This window comes from Phaseolus vulgaris, chromosome 10 (assembly GCF_051622355.1).
Source record: "Phaseolus vulgaris cultivar YP4 chromosome 10, ASM5162235v1, whole genome shotgun sequence".
In the NCBI taxonomy this organism is placed as follows: domain Eukaryota; kingdom Viridiplantae; phylum Streptophyta; class Magnoliopsida; order Fabales; family Fabaceae; genus Phaseolus; species Phaseolus vulgaris.
Genome location: NC_143507.1, coordinates 30,675,992 through 30,691,558, shown reverse-complemented (window position 1 = coordinate 30,691,558; position 15,567 = coordinate 30,675,992). Strand labels below are relative to the sequence as shown.

The following is a 15,567-nucleotide window of genomic DNA, read 5'->3' as shown; positions in this document are numbered from 1 at the left end:
GGAAACTGTATTGAATGACTTTAATTACCTGGCACCTGACTAACGGGTGTTTCCATTCTGACATGGCTGTTGTACACGTGGAGGGCCTCACGACGCCGTGACCCCATGTGGGGGCGTTTCGGCCCACCTGGGGACGTTTCTACGTGTGAGTCCTCCTGCTTGGGAGTGCTACTGTGCTAGGGGTGACTTTTTGGGTGCCAACTCATGCCCCCAATCATCTAGTCACTTACTCTGGGAGCGTATCTGCCTTTCTCTCGTACCCTGCATCCGGTTACCCTGGGCGTGACCTTCCTCTTGGGTCGTATCTGTCCCGAAGGCGTCTCTGGGGCGGCTGGGGTACTTCACGAGTCAGGCTGCCCTACACTGATGCTATCACTATGGCCTTGAAGCCACCTTTTCCTTCTCTTTATCGCTCCCCCGAGCTATCGGGACCTGAGGCCTTCCCACGGCGTCGCTCCCTCCATGGTCTTTCCTACCCATGGGTATCGGGGAACCACACTGTGATTGCCTTGCTTTAGCACTGTTTGATCTGGCGACGCCCTGGTTGGGCGACGCCTTCACCTAGGCGACGCCTTGTCTTGGCGACGCTTCCTCTTGGCGATGCTGGCACTTGGTGTCTCTCCACCTAGGCGACGCCCTGCGTTGACTTTAACTCTCCAGTCGTTGACTTTGACCTTGACTTAGTCAACGCCCGGATACGGGACAGTACAATGACCTATGTAAAGTAAGTTGTATATGTTCATCCTATGCTTTTGGCTTCATAAGATCAAATGAAATTCTAAATATGCTAGAGGTAATGCAAAGGTATGAATGTATTTTATTATGCATTTCTCATGACTTTGAAAGATGATTTGCTTTGAAAAATAACATTTTCTTGTTGTCTCAAAAAAACAACCGATTGTTTTCACGAAACAACTGATTGTTTTACCATTGGAACATTTGAATAAAGCTGTCATGATTTCTTATGCATGATTACAACTGTTTACTTTCTTTCATAACTCATTATGAGTCAAATATGCATTCTTTGTGCCTCTAAATTAGATCATAAAGACATATATTCTTTGTCATCCTTGAAATTCAAAACTTTTTATGAATGTCTACCACATTGGTGATCATGGGGTTGATGAATATTTGTGAATGTATCTTTGGATTATCTGGAAGGTTTTGTCTTAACAGAAGAAATAATATTTCTACCAAATCCGCCTCTTGAGCAATCATTTGACCAACTTGTATTGCTGGATGAAGAAAAGATACGGGGAGAAATTGTGGTCTCCTTGCTGAAATTTCTAGGGTCTATGGTACTTTGATTTTGCTGTTGTAAAAGCTCTGATACGCCATAGATCTTTGCTGCAAATTTGATATGGTATCAAAGATTTGTTGCTGCAATGGTGCTACTACAACACACAGGTTTTTTGGTTTATCATGTTGCTGCTATATGCTGGTTTTCAATGATGGAAATTCTGCTGTTTGTATCCCTTCCTTCATTCTATTTGTGAAGACAAATAGGGGGAGAATGGGGTGGTTTTATGTGTTTTGTTGCTGCTGATACACTATGGTGTCATCTGGTTTTATCATGGTTTAAATTTTGTTGTTTCCATGCTCTTATTCACCATAAGCTCTGCTGCACACAAGTCTCATTTTGGCACTGGTTTTTATGGTTATTTGACTGGTTTCTCTGCTTAAAGGCTTATGCAAAAAACTGGTTTTGTGTGCCTTGGTATCCTGCTACTATACTTGCTTTGTATATGCACAAAATCTGTTTTGCAGGACCTTTCAAGTTCAAAAACAACAACACAAACAAACCAGGGATTTGTCTTCATCAAATAGGGGGAGATTGTTGAACAAGATGCTTTGATGTCTCCAAATCCAAGAGGAAAGCTTGAAGACCTTATTGCTAGGTGTGTGTGTTGTCTAGTTGTTTGAAACTTGTTAATTCACTCCTTAAGTTGATCCAAGTTCATTTGAATCTTTAACCTTTTGAAAAGATGTGTTTTCTAAAAAGTTGTCAAAAATCCAACAGGTTGTTTTACCTTAGCCGTTTTTGAAAAACTTGGTTGACTTTGCTGTCAAACCAAAACAAATCGATTGTTTTCCTGCAAACCTTAACAGAATTCTATTAAGCGGTTTTAATATGTTTTAAATGATCCTAACTAACTTGGCTCCTTTATTAAATGCTTTTGACCACTTGGTGGGTCTATATAAAGGTGGTTTTACGCTCCTAATCTTGAAGTAACAGAAAGACTTTATCAAAACAGTTTTTCCAAGATTTGAAAGAGCTTTGGATCATTCTTAAGTGTGTGGAATAGGATTGGGTTGTAATTCTGAACTTTAAGCCTTGTAATACCAGGTGTATTCTATTCCCTTCTTCCTTGATTATTGTATTTCTGTAGTTGTGTTGCCAAGGAATGTTGTGTGTTCTTGAGGTGTTCAAGATCAACATTCCTGGTGTGGTTTGCCAAAGGTAGTGTGTTTCTTGAGGGGTTCAAGGTCACTACTTTGGTGTGTGGTGTTTTTATGTAATTTGGTTTTGATTGCATAGTGGAATACCTAGTGGTTTCTGGGGACTAGATGTAGCTCTTGGTGTAAGAGTGAACCAGTATAAATTGCTTGCGTGCATATCTCTTACCCTTAACTCTTTAAATTCTGTTTTTAAGTTGTTTTTATAAACTGCTGATAAAAACAACCGATTGTTTCGAAGAAACAACCGATTGTTTTTCTGATATCCATCTTGAAACAGTTTTGGTTCTTTGTTTATTTGATTTCTTTCTCTGTAATTCAGCATTGAATTTCATTATACCTTCAAAGTTTGCGAAAGTCCCCCTTAAACAATTCGGCCCCCCTCCCGTTTAAGGCCATATATTCTAGCAACAAGGAGCATAGCCTTAAAAGCATCCAAGCACAAGGGAAAGCAAGATTCCAGTGATGATAGTGATGAGGAAAACCTTAGCTTGCTGTCAAGAAAGTTAAGCAAATTCCTAAAGAGAAACCGCAACAAAGACAACAACAAAGATAGGTATGGAAACAAGTAATCCAATGATTTTAATTCAAATAACTATACTTGTTTTGGTTGTGGTGAACAAGGTCATATAAAGGCAGATTGTCCAAACAAGAGCAAAGAGAAAAAGTCTAGCTACAAGGAGAAGAAAGGCAAGACAAAAAGAGCCTACATAGCTTGGGATGAAAATGAGGTGTCATCATCAAGTTCTTCATCAAGTGAAGATGAGAAAGCAAACATATGTTTGGTAGCTGAAAATGATGATGATTCTTGCAGCTCAAGTGAGGTAAGTTCATGTGCCTCCTTAAATGAATAAAATTACAGTGAATTACTTGAAGCTTTTCAAGAAACACATGATGAAGCTAATAGATTGGTTCTTTCAAACAACCGATTGAAAGATCTTAACAGTTGGCTTGAAAAGAGAGTTAAATCACTTGAAAAAGATCTGGAAAAAGCAAAGAGTGATTTTGAAAAATTGGAAAACCATTTCAAAAATGCTTCTTGCAAGTGTGATACTCCCATTTGCGAAAATTGTGAAAATCTTAAGAAAAAAGGTTCACTTGTTGAAATTGTGGACAAGCTTTCAAAGGGGAAATCTAACTTTGAGAATGTCTTGGCATCTCAAAGCTGTGTTTTTGGAAAGGTTGTTTTGGTTTAGGCTTTAATCCACAGAACAAGCAAGATAAGTTTTCAAAAAGTTTTTCAAGAAAATCAGAAAAACAACCGATTGTTAAGACGAAACAACCGATTGTTAGATGCTTTTACTGCATGAAGAAAGGCCACTCTGTTAGATTCTATTATGCACAATGTTATCTGCTTTGAAATCCTTCTACTCATGGTTAAAATTCAAAAACAGTTTTAACTGCTGCAGAAAAACAACCGATTGTTTTAGGTCTGACAGCACTATGAAGAAATTGTTTTAATTGCTAGTTTAAATTTCTATCCGTTGCAGATCAATTCAAAGAGAGAATCTTGGTCAAAGAATATGTGTTGAAAGATGAAGATGTTCAGAGAGAAGTTACAACAGTCATAAAGGAAAATATTCCAAAATCTTGGAAATTCAAGAGCCTTAATGACTACTCAAGGTTGTATGTTCAGAGAGAAGTTACAACAGTCAAAAGCTTGATAATGTGAGAAGACTGCTCAAGGATCAATATCTCAGAAAGTTCCTGGAGATGAAGGGAAACATATATTGAGATTTGGTGAGGGTGTTCTACACAAACCTAAAGTTTGAGAGAAACAATCTAGTTTCTCATGTGAAGGGTGTAGAAATGGAGATAACTCATGAAGTATGGACTGCTGTTGTTGCTCTCAAGTTCTCTGGTCTTAGAATCAACAAGGGAAACCTTAGAGTGGTGGAGGATTTTAACAAAATCCAATTCTACAAGAGTTGCTTGAAGAATAAATATGCTCAAGTAAGTACATGCTCGATTGGAGATCTAAAGCTTGATGAGAGATTGCTTGCTCTCATTGTAACTTGGATTCTAACTCCAAGGGGGAGTAATCATTCTGTGCTAACTGAAGAAGATCTGGTATATATCTTCTGCATCACCAAGAAAATCAAAATCAATTGGATCCATATCATCAAAGAACACATGCAAAAAGCCATGAGGTTAGGTGATTATCATTATCCATATGCTGTTTTGGTATCTAAATTTCTACTCTATTTTGAAGTTAACCTTGAAGATGAAACTTCTGAGTTGGTCAAGTCAACTCAAGAGTTGAACAATGGATCACTCAGCAAAATGGGTTTTACAAAAGTAGGTGGAAAATGGATAAGCAAGGATGGTGATCATGGTGCCTCATCTAGTGGTGCTGCTAATCTTGAACAAGATGAACCTGCCGATATGGATGTTCAACATGAAGATGCACCTGAAGATTATCAAGATGCTGGACCCAGTGCTGGTGCTAGAGATCAGGAAGATGGAATGCCAACCATGTCTTCTTTTGAATGATACATGGTCAATAGGCTTGATACTTTTGGGGAGAATCAAAGGAATCTTCATGATCTGTGTGTTAGCAACTTCCAGAACATTGATAACAGATTCAACAACATGGATGCAAGGTTCATGACTCTAGATGAATAGATTGAAGCTGTTCAGAACCAAATCTTTGATCTTCAGTTTGCTGATGAAGAAGAATGAAGGAAAAACAACCGATTGGTTATCAGAACAATCGATTGTTTTTGCCTGTTTTATATGGTTTTCTAAATTTCTTTCCTTCTACTGTTACTGCTTTAATTCTGATGTAATCAAAACAATATCTTGTTTTATCTCTTCTCTTTGTCTATTTGTGAAGACAAATAGGGGGAGATATATGTTGTGTTTCTGCTATGTTTAAGTTTTGTTAAAACAGTTTGGGATGAGTAATATTTTCTGATATTTAGTTTTGAAGTTTATTACTGTTTATCTGTGCTAACCAAATATCAGAAGTTCTATGCTTTGTTCAAAAACTGTATCTTGCAGGATTTGCTTCAGATTTAATCAGGTACAACACAAGCATAAGGGATTTGTCCTCATCAAATAGGGGGAGATTGTTGAACCAAGTGGTGTTCAAGCTTTGAAGAATCCAAACCCTTTGAAGGATGTGAAAGCCTTTGTTGTGCTTGGTGTTGCTGTGCTGGTTTAGCTTAGTTCTGGGGTAGTTTGAATGTTGTAATTCACCCTTTGATTAAATCTAAAGCATTAGCAATCTCAATCTTTGTGAAAATAAATGTTTTCAAAACTAAGTTAAAACAACGATTGTTTTATCGAAACAACCAATTGTTTATACTTAGGTGTTTTGAGAAAAAGATTGAAAACTGTTTTTAAAATGGTTGAACTGTTAAGAACCAAAACAACCGACTGATTCGAGGAAACAACCGATTGTTTGTTTTGGGACCATAACAGAAAAACTGTTTTAGCTTTGACTGAGCTTTAAATGTTTTAACTGCTTACGCTCCAGTCATTAAATGCTTTGACCAATCTTTTAATGCAATTTAAGAGTTTGTTAAGATTTGATAACAAATTGCATCTTTGAATAAATTCAGAAAAACAAATTTGACAATTAATCTTTGACAAGTTTTTGCTAAGAGTTTTTGAGTTTTTCAAAGAGCTAAGATTGCTAAGAGTGTGTGATTGATCAAAGTTGTGGAATAGGATTCTACTTGTATTGATTTTAGATTATCTTCTGTAACAAGTGTAATCCTTGTATTCTCTGTAAAACAAATTTTGTTTCTGTGTTTGCTAAGATTGGCTGTGTGTTCTTGAGGGGATCAAGATCAACAATCTTGGTGTAGGTGTGTTGGCCAAGGAGAGTGTGTTTCTTGAGGTGTTCAAGGTCATTCTCTTGGTTGTTGTGTAAGTGATCAAGGTGTGGTTGCTTAGTGAATTTCCTCAGGGTTTCTGAAAAGACTGGATGTAGCTCTGGGTTTGGAGTGAACCAGTATAAACAACTGTGTACAATCTCTCTATCTTTAACTCTTTAAATTCAGTTTTATTTTTTGTTTGTTGGTATAAACAACCGATTGTTTCTGTGAAAGAACAGATTATTTTTCTGGTACTGCAGCTTTTGCTTGCTGTTTTGGCGAACTGAATTTCTGAATCAATTGTTTCCGGAGATATATTCATTCTTGTTTTAAAAGTTTACGAAAATCTTCTTTAAACAATTCACCCCCCCTAGTTTAAAGTCATCCATTCTAACACTATGGTATCCTTCGCATTATCCTATTCATTTAGTAGGATACTTTGACTCTGACTTTGCAGTTTGCAAATTAGATAGGAAGAGTACAATTGTAACATGCCACTTACTTGGATCTAGTCTCATTTCATGGCACAGTAAAAAGCAAGCATGTGTAGCTTTATGAACAGCTGAAGCTGAATATATAGCTGCAGGAAGTTGCTATGCACAAATTTTGTGGATCAAGCAAGAGCTTGAAGACTTTAGATTGAAGCTTAACAAAGTTTCGTTGTTGTGTGACAACACGAGTGCCATAAATCTGACGAAAAATCAGGTTCAACATTCAAGGACAAAGCATATTGAGATTAGGCATCACTTCATCAGTGATCATATCAACAATGGAGATTGTGAAAATAAGTTTGTCTCAACAGAAAGTCAGCTTGCAGACATCTTTACCAAGCCTCTATCCAAGGACAGGTTCTATTCTCTAAGGAATGAATTGGGTATAATTGACATGCATGCCTTGTCTTAAAAGTGTTTTTAAAATCCTACCTTTTGTTTATTTGATGAGACAAATAGGGGGAGAAAAGTTGGTTAGTCGGTTCTGTAATGTTCTTAATAACTGCTTTCTTTATTGCTTTGAACATTGTTGTGATGAGATGTTTAACTGGTTTAATTTCTTTTAGATTGTTTTAAACTATTAACTCAGTTTTACAAAATTTCAACGGGTTATTCCTGCGAATAACCGATTGTTTATCTGTGTTGCACTTGTGTATGTGTGTTGGTTTCTCATCTAATTAGGCTGATGTTCCTGTTTTGGAAATCACCGAGAGAGAACTGGTTTCTGGTGCTTATTTGATTTGGAATAGATTACCCTGTGTTTTTGTGTTAGCTCATGAATGCAGGTTGAACAGATTCTAAACAAAGAACATTCCTAAAAGCATCCCAAGGATTTGTCTCCATCAAATAGGGGGAGATTGTTGAACTTTGGAGCTTTGATGTTTCAAATCCACATGAAACCTGAATCTGTGCTGCTTTTTGGTTTGGGTTTAGATTAGGTTGTTTAGAATCTTTGTTAAGATCAATTCTAATTCCTACACAAAGCTTGATCAATTAGTTTTAAAAGAAACAAAGTGTTTTTCCAAGCAAAGGGAAAACAACCGGTTGAATCATCGAGATAATCGGTTGTTTGTCACTTAGCAAACTTGAGGTTTCTGAAACTGTTTTTTGAATTAGTTATGCAACAACTTAACTCATTCAACCGGTTAAATCGTGGTTTCTGTTGAACCTTGTGATGTTCAATGTTTTGAAGAATCCAAATCCTTTGAAGGATGTTGAAGCCTCTACTTTGCTTGATGTTGCTGGGCTGGTTTAAGCTTTGTTCTGGGGTAGTTTATATGTTGTAATCCACCCTTTGATTAAATCTCAAGCAATTAGCATCTCAATCTTTATGAAAGTAAAATGTTTTTCAAACTAAGTTGAAACAACCGATTGTTTATACTTAGGTGTTTTGAGAAAGATTGAAAATTGTTTTTGAATGGTTGAAACTATTAAGTACCAAAACAACCGATTGATTTGAGGAAACAACTGATTGTTTGTTTTGGAACTATAACAGAAAAACTGTTTTGTGTTTGACTGAGCTTTAAATGCTTTAACTGAATACGCTCCAGTCATTAAATGCTTTGACCAATCTTTTAAAGCAATTTAAGAGTTTGTTAAGATTTGATAACAAACTACATCTTTGAATATATTAAGAAAAACAGATTTGAGAATAAGTAATCTTTTGACAAAGTTTTTCTAAAGAGTTTTTCAAAGTGCTGAGATTGCTTAAGAGTTTTGTGATTGATCAAGGTGCTGGAATAGGATTCTACTTGTATTGATTTCAGATATTCATTTGTAACAAGTGTAATCTTTGTAATCTGTTGAACATTTCGTTTCTGTGTTTGCTGAGATTGGCTGTGTGTTCTTAAGGTGTTCAAGATCAGCAATCTTAGTGTTGGCCAAGGAGAGTGTGTTTCTTAAGGTGTTCGAGATCATTCTCTTGGTTGTTGTGTAAGTGATCAAGGTGTGGTTGCTTAGTGGGTATCCTCAGGGTTTCTGAGAAGATTGGATGTAGCTCTGGTTTGGAGTGAACCAATATAAACAATTGTGTACAATCTCTCTATCTCTAACTCCTTAAATTCAGTTTATTTGTTGTTTGCTGGTATAAACAACCGATTGTTTCTACGAAACAACCGATTGTTTTTCTGGTATTACAGCTTTTGCTTGCTGTTTTGGCTAACTGAATTGCTGAATCAATTGGTTTCTAAGATAAATTCATTCTAGCTTTGAAAAGTTTGCCAAAACTCTTTTAAACAATTCACCCCCCTCTAGTTTAAAGCCATCTTTTCTAACAGTTTCAACCGATTAAATGTGTGTTTTCATAACAACTTTTTGTAAACTTGTTTTAACTAATTCAATGATTAAAATTGTCTTAAAATGACTACATTTCAGAGTTATAAATATAGTCTCTCTTTCAAAGCAATATACACATTCAAATACAACAAGTATTGATACAAATTTGAGATCAAAGAGAGAGATTTGTTTTTTGAAAAGAGTTTTTCAAAAGTGCAAGATTGTTGTTCAAGCTTTGCTGTGGTAACTAGTTCTGATCATAGGAGTTTCCTGTATTGTGTAAATACAGGTGTTTTCTGTCCTTGTTTAGTTACTTGTAATAGTACTTCTTTTAACTGCTTTGTGTGTTTGAAAATCCTGTAAAGACAGAGGGTTGTTCTGTCTTGAGGTGTGAAGTGTTGCAAAGAGGGTGAGTAGGCTTTGTGGGATTCAAAGTCACCTCTTTGTGGTGAGTTATAATTTGGTTGTGATTACTAGTGGAACTCAGAGATTTTCTGAGAATTGGAAGTAGCTTTGTGTAAGTGAACCAGTATAAGCCTTTTGTGTAAATCTCTTATTCTCTCAAACTCTCTATAATTGTTTGTGATTAATTCATTTCTACTACTAGTATAAACAACCGACTAAAACGAAGTTTTAACCGGTTAAAATTTTGATAACAGTTTCTGTTTGATTGTTTGATTGCTTTCCTTAATTGCTTATCTTGATTGTTTGATAAAGAGTCATTTTAGATCAAGTCTTTATGAAAATCTTTCACTAAACAATTCACCCCTCTTTTGTTTAAGCCATCAATTCTTACAATTCGACCAACAACAACTCAGAATTAATTTGGTTGTATTCGGACCAAAGTAGTTCGACCAACAACAACTCCGATTAGATCTGGTTATCTCATGCGCAACCCTAACCCGATCTTGTCGACCAGGAACGACATATATCCAGACTGGTTGCAACGAGCTCGAACAACGCCGACTAAGTCCACTTCGGCCACAGTTTGGACTTGTCAAAGGTTACGTATATTTTCTTATTTAAAAGTATATAATTTTTCAAAGGTAGATCCAACAAGCGATTTAGCTTAGCCGCAAACGACTTCGATAAATGCTCGCACACATGTGCCGAATAAAGCTCATGTTTGATTTTAACTTGATCTTTCTTACTTAAAAACTCATACTGCTATTCAAGATAAATGTATCAAGTGATTGGACTTAGCCGCAAAATTTTTGAGAATCCTTTTTACTTCGCTCGCTCGGCTCAAGGTTGGGGGATTGTGTATCTTCCGAAGTTCAGATCAGACATATACCGATCTGGCCCACGTCGGATGTGTTCCATTTCGGCCTAAGTCGTGGGAAGGCCCATGACGAAGTAAAATTAACCAAGATTTTTGGGATTATTATTATAAACCCCACATAATTATATTAGTGTAATAATATTAATTTAGATAAATATATTTTGCAAATTAATCTTATTAATGCACAGATAACATGATTTTAGTGCACAATATCCCGTCCTATTTGAATGCTCTGATTTACCTGCACAATGTCCCTAATTATATTACATAAATGCTCTGATTATATTACATAATACTTCGATATATATGCATGATATTCATATTTTTAAAGATACTATAATATGGCACATTAAAACCTAGAGAAAGAGTGTGAAAGATCCAAGTCCATAAATGCTTAAATTTGATGCTCTTACTGACTTGAGCGTCAGAGTATTTTCTGCAGGTGGAACTCCCTTCGTTTCCTGGAGGTTGAATCACTAGATGATACAAACCAAGTAGCTATGAAGATAACCCAGGAAGCAAAATACAAAGCACATGGCGAGCAGTGATCTCATCAAACAATTCAAGACCCCACCAAGGATCTCATGGACCCAACCAGAGGAGATGGGCATAAACTAGGACACCAACTGTTCTTCCTTCTGGTCTTCTTAAAAGATAGAATTTGTTGTAAATAATTTGGGCTCACTTTAGGGGTCCAAATAGCAAAGATAGGCTAGAATAAGGTACCTTAAGCATAATAGGGGGTGTAGTTAGCATTTTAGCTTGTTTCTAGCCCTTTAGGAAGAGATTTTGACCTAGGTTTTAGAAGGACAAGCCTAGGGTGCGAGTTTGACTTATTCAAACCCTAAGGTTGTCCCTTTATTAATGTTTCCCATCCTACCCTTCATGTTTGTTCTCCAAGGCTCCTTCACCTATAAATAGGAGGCCTACCTCATTGTATTTTACAAGTTGAATTTGAATGAAGTAAAGAATCTGCACAAATTGTGTGAGCTCTTAATGAGGCTTATGTCCTCTTAGGTTTGAGGTATTATCTTGAGTGGTTTGGGAAGTTCTCAAGTGGCGATCAACACACTCATCTTGGAGCATATCATCCTCCAAGTGGCGTGACATTTCTCACCCACATCCATAAGTTTTCTCATTCCATTTTCCTTCCATTTCCCCATTCCATTTATGTTTTTATCTCTTTTTCCTCTTAATTTTTGTTCTCGGTTTTGGCCTCATGAATATGAGTATGGTGCATCATTGGGGAGGCTATGTCCACCATTGATGTTAACCTTGCCCCCTTTTCAATTTTGCAATTGCATTTCATTCTCACCATATCTTGTTTTTCATCTTTGCCTCTGTGAAGTGAACCTTCACACTTACTTAACCATTTGGTTAAGTTTGTGTCCAGTGGGAATCCCAATCACCATAAATGAAAACATCTAAAAATTAACTCACATCACTAGAGTTTGAAGGAAGACTACTCGGAGCCCATAAGATTCTAAACGACCTCATCTCGACGAGAACAATATCTAAAGTGATTTCTATTATTGAATTTTTTTATAAAATGATTTTTAATTTGGTATTTAAATTATTTATCAAGGTTTTAGCTACTAATATTTTACATTATAAATTAATCTCTAAAAAATTAATAAAAATTAATGTAAAATATAAAATAATTAGTAGTTAAAATTTTGATAAATTTAAATATCAATTTAAAAATTATTTTAAATTTTTTTTTATAATAATTTAATGATTTTTTTTAATGTATTATTATCTCATTTATCAGCATTAAAAAATTTCACCCATATTAGATTAATTTGTTTTGTTTGGTATAAGCAATTATTCTTCGGCGTAGTGAGAATTTTTACTCGTAAAGGTTATTTTTAAATGAGTCCAATAGCAAGCTGTGATTGCAAATTTGGATTTCACATCAGCGCATGCAGCTGCAGAACGCATGTTTCAGATTCTTAAAAAAGCAAAAAATCTAGCAGCATCATGGGTTTTAGAATGCATTATTATCTAAATAAATTTAGCTGCTATTATACCTGTTTTAAAGTGTTTTTCGTAACTACAACCTTAGATTGTTTAAAAATAAGAGGAGTTTTATCTATCGACAATATTTCCACCATCAAGTTAGTGAGACTATAACAATATCAATGTATATTTTCTTCTTTTTGTTTTCCTGAATAATAATATCTACCATTGTTTGATGATCTTTCCTCCTTTTGTAACGTCCTTGAACACTCTCTTTTTGGGGAATAATAACACATTTTTTAACTGAAATTTAAATCAGGCACGGATCAAGAGTGGTGACATAAAAAATATCTTATTTCTAGTTTTAGACAAACAATATATTGAATGAATAAATAAATATCCTTATAAAATAGACATAATCATAGAGAATAATAAAATATATAAATTATACATTAGTTGGAACTCTACTGAACTAAGTTGTCATTTGTTGGTTAGGTATCCGAACAACATGATCGAACACTCAATCGATCACATCCGAACAGTACACAATCTCTGTTAAGCTGAAGTTTATATATGCTACGTAGAAAGATCTTTATGTAAAAAAGGCAGTTACCACACACATCTCAAAGCATTTTATGACAAGACATGGGTCCCATCAGACATAAATGTCCATACATATGCCTTTCACCCAAAGGTTCGAAAAAACTGTCATTTTAACTTCCTCATCCGAAAAGCAAAAGCAAAATGCCATTTCTTCTTCCTCACTCTTATTTTCCCCACCACTTTGCTCCCAAAACTCCTATTTTGCCGCCGTCGCACCTCCTTCTCCCACGATATCTTAGGTATCCTTTATCTTTCTCTATAGTTGTTTTATACTCTTCTGGTGTTTGTTTTACTATTTCTGTTAATCTATTTGGCCTGCATTTGCTTGTTTTGAATCGTGTGGTTATTCTGTTTATTTGCGGTTTTTGAACTCTTCATATTTTTGGATTTTCTTTTAAGAATGGATTATGCTTCTGCTTAACCCTTGGGCCGAAAAGCATTTGATTAGAGAAACCCTCATTTACAAAACCCCGCGAAAATATCAGAGATTTACGAGAGTCCGGGGGTTTGAGCAAAACTGATGAACATTTGGTTAATGTTGTAGAATGTGAAAAAAGGACCTGGATGGCGAGATGAGTCAATCGATCATTTTGTTCCCTTTTGTTTTTTATATGACACTGTCTTTAAAAAACTATGTTTTCGTCTTCCATTAACTGTTTTTGAAAAAGAGTTGGATCCCGACCCATCTCCATCCGAACAGTTAGGTCTTCATCCCAACTTTCAATTTACTCTGTTCCCAATTCGGTATATTTCTGACGTTGAACATTTTCTTTTATTTCTTCGAGTTTAAGAGTTCAAATAGGCAGTAGCGGAAAAGGATTGATTTCCCTTTTCTAATTTTCTTATAAAAATTTCAAAGGTCTCTTCATCAAAGTTCGAACTTCGGTCGGCAATATGATCGACTTAGATGGATTCCCATTGGACCTAAAACCCTAGCTTTCAAAGTGCTCGGGAACTAGAAGACCTAGATTCAAGGGAGTGTGAAGTTTGTGAATTTTTGGAAAATCTCAAAGTCATTTTTGAAACCTCCAAAATATTGAAGCGAGAGTATCGAACGGTATCCTTTAAAGCTTCTATCGATATAACACCTATTGTGGCCCAATTTCACGTAAATTTCATAAGTTTAAACAAATTCACTTGTATTATTTAATGCTTTACCTTTTCCAATTTGTTGAAAAAATGTTGTTTTCCTTTAGCAAAGCCACGTTGGACGGTTGGATAAAGCAGATGAGGGCAGCGAAAGTTGAGTTGGTGGTTGGAATAGTCGCCCCTGGTGGCGTTCAAATTCCGATCACGACGAGCGTACTGTCTCGGGTTTAGTCTTCAATAGATAAAGATCGGAGGTCCTAGTTCCTTTGGACACTCCAACTCAGACGGGCGCACTCTAGAGGTGGAGATTATAACAATTGGAGACCCCAACACTGCTGGCTGTTCAAAGAAGAACGTGAGTGTGTTATATTCTAAAGTTTTAGGATTTAATTAGTTAGGATTTTATTAGGATTTAATCATTTATTTAATTAGTTAGGATTTTATAATTTTTAGTACTCTATAAATAGAGCATTGAACTATTATTTGATAGATGAATAATATATGCAGTTTGTTTCCTTTTCTCAATTCTCTATCATTGTTATTGTTCTTGGTATAATCGGAAGCCACCTAAAGGTTCCCTTTGTCCAAAGCCTAATCGTTCTTCGAAATCTCTTACGAGAGGACCTAGATGCTTCTACACACGATCGTTCATATCAATTGGTATCAGCTAGGACCTTCCAGTACTTCAATGACAAATTCAACACGCTTCGCTCAAGCTACTAAAGAGATGGAAGATCGACTCTCCCAAATAATAGGTTTATGGAACTCGCGACTACGTTGAAGGAAACCTTGACTCTTTCTATGAAAGACACCATTCAGGGTTTACTTACTCAATCTCGAGGTGAACGCTCCCTTGGACCCTCACATGACACGCGCGGACCTCGCACGGGGTCTTCTTATGTTTGTGGCACGCGGTTGGCACGTATCGACTTTCCCCGATTCAATGGGGAAAATGTTAACCAGTGGATTTACCAATGCGAAAATTATTTTCTCATTGACAAGACTCCAGAGGAATTCAAGGTAGAGTTGGAACTTGTGCATTTAGAAGGCAAGGCCTTGCAATGGCATACCGCACTTATTAACTCTGATTTAGATATGGATGCACCTTCCTGGCCAGGATTCACCAAAAGTCTAAAAGATAGGTTTGGTGCAATTGGCGATGATCCCATGGTTGCGTTGATGCGTCTACGACAAAAGACTTCCGTTGATGCCTATCATGAAGAGTTCGATTCAATCATTACAAGGTTGAAGTTAGCTAATGATCATATTCTCAGCTGCTTCCTTGGTGGCTTAAAGCAAGACATCCAAATGATGGTACGCATGTTCCAGCCTACGTCTCTACAACATGCGTTTACTTTGGCTAGGACGTATGAAGCAGCCCATTCAAGCAATTCGTTGGCCAACTTGGATAGGGGAGTCTCCGGTCCAGCACCAATGCCTATGTCATCGTCTGCTCCAATCAATGCGACCCCCACACCCAACCCAAAACGCCACTTAACGTCGGAGTTCATAGCGGAACGCAGAGCCAAAGGCCTTTGTTATTTTTGTGATGAACCCTACTCAATGGAGCACAATAGGGTACACAAGA

The 15,567-nt window shown here is 36.4% G+C and overlaps 1 long non-coding RNA gene across 1 annotated transcript; it reads left to right on the top strand.

The window, feature by feature from the left end:
• The first annotated feature begins 12,992 nt into the window (after positions 1–12,992).
• LOC150024716 (uncharacterized) lies at positions 12,993–14,504 on the top strand. Its single transcript, XR_016516380.1, has 2 exons — positions 12,993–13,129; positions 14,087–14,504. It is a non-coding gene; the product is annotated as an uncharacterized LOC150024716 (long non-coding RNA).
• Positions 14,505–15,567: the final 1,063 nt, after the last annotated feature.